Here is a 1,630-nt window from a genome sequence, read left to right as displayed (position 1 = left end):
GGAGTAATAAAGGCTTAGGCAAGGAAGGCCTCTTGGAGGAGATGTGTTTTTAATAAGGGTTTGATGGTGGAGAGGTATGAAGAGGAGGAAGGCCAGAGGGAGGACATGGGCGAGGGTTCAGTGGTGAGCTAGACAAGATCAAAGTACAGTGAATAGGTTGGCGTTGTAGGAGTGAACTATGAGGGCTGGGTTGTAGTAGGAAATCAGCAAGATAAGGTAGGGGGCAAGTTGATTTAGTGCTTAAGAGCCGATGGTAAGGAGTTTTTGTTTGATGAGCAGATAGATGGGAAACCACTTCAGGTTCTTATGTTGTATGAAAGGAGAGAAGGTCAGCACTCCCCTTGAGAAGGATGGAAGAAGTCCTAGTGGCCTTTACAACACATATATGGTTAAGGCATTGCCACCTACTTCGTCCAGCGCTTAGAACAGTGCTTGGCACATAGTAAGCACTTAACAAATACCATTATTATTATGTAGACTGATTTTTTTTTAGAAAAGCAATCCCGGTAGCCAAGTGAATTAAGAACTGAAGTGAGGAGAGACAGGAGGCAGGGAGATCAGCCAGGCGTAGCCAAGGTGGGCTATGGTAAGGCTTGGTTTAACATCATAGCAAGATGGAGGAGAAAGGATGAATTTTAATAAATTAGTCAATGGTATTCATTGAATGCCTTCTGTGTGCAGGGCACTGTACTAAGTGCTTGAATGGGGTGATACTGTGAAGGTAGAACTGACAGAATTTGGTGACAGGTTAAATATATGTGTTGAATGAGAGAGATGAGTTGGGGATAATGCCAGAGTTCAATCAATCAATCACTCAAACAAATTTATGGAACTCTTACTGTGTGCAGAGCACTGCACTAAGCACTTGGGAAAGTACACAATAACAGACACATTCCCTGGGCTTGTGAGACAGGAAGGATAGTGGCATTGTCCATAATGACAGGAAAGGCATGGGGACGACAGGGTTTAGCTGGGAAGAAGAGGAGTTCTGTTTTGAACATGTTTAGTTTGAGGTGTCACTGGGACATCTATATGTTTTAAAGCTTGCCTTCCCCTCTAGACTTGTGGGCAAGTAACGTGTCTATCAAGATTTTTGCATTGTACTTTCCCAATTTCTTAGTACAGTGCTCTGTACATGATAGGGCTAAATAAATACCATTAATTAATCAACTGATTGAGATTTAAATACCTGTTCTCCTGCCCCTATAGACTGTGAGCACTAGGGGAAACAGGGACTGTTACTGAATCAGATTGGCTGTATCTACCCCAGTCCTTAGCACATACACTTTTGTATATATGCACATATGGATAATTATATTTATTTATATTAATGCCTGTTTACTTGTTTTGCTGTGTATATATCTATAATTCTATTTATTTATATTGATGCTATTGATGCCTATTTACTTGTTTTGATGTCTGCCTCTCCCCTTGTAGACTGTAAGACCATTGTGGGCAGGGATTGTCTCTATTGTTGAATCGTACTTTCCAAACACTAAGTACAGTGCTCTGCACACAGTAAGTGCTCAATAAATATGACTGAATGAAGTACTTAACAAATATCAATATTACTGATATTATTTACTAGAATGAGAGAAATGTCATTACTGAATCATATCAGTGTTCCATC

At 40.4% G+C, this 1,630-nt stretch overlaps 1 non-coding gene across 1 annotated transcript; it reads left to right on the top strand.

Annotated features, from left to right (window-relative positions):
- Positions 1-306: 306 nt before the first annotated feature.
- On the top strand, positions 307-437 carry LOC119920193. Its single transcript, XR_005447954.1, has one exon. It is a non-coding gene; the product is annotated as a U6atac minor spliceosomal RNA (small nuclear RNA).
- The last annotated feature ends 1,193 nt before the right edge of the window (positions 438-1,630 follow it).

The sequence above is a fragment of the Tachyglossus aculeatus genome, chromosome X1, assembly GCF_015852505.1.
Source record: "Tachyglossus aculeatus isolate mTacAcu1 chromosome X1, mTacAcu1.pri, whole genome shotgun sequence".
Classification (NCBI taxonomy): domain Eukaryota; kingdom Metazoa; phylum Chordata; class Mammalia; order Monotremata; family Tachyglossidae; genus Tachyglossus; species Tachyglossus aculeatus.
This window is presented reverse-complemented; position numbering and strand designations above follow the sequence as displayed.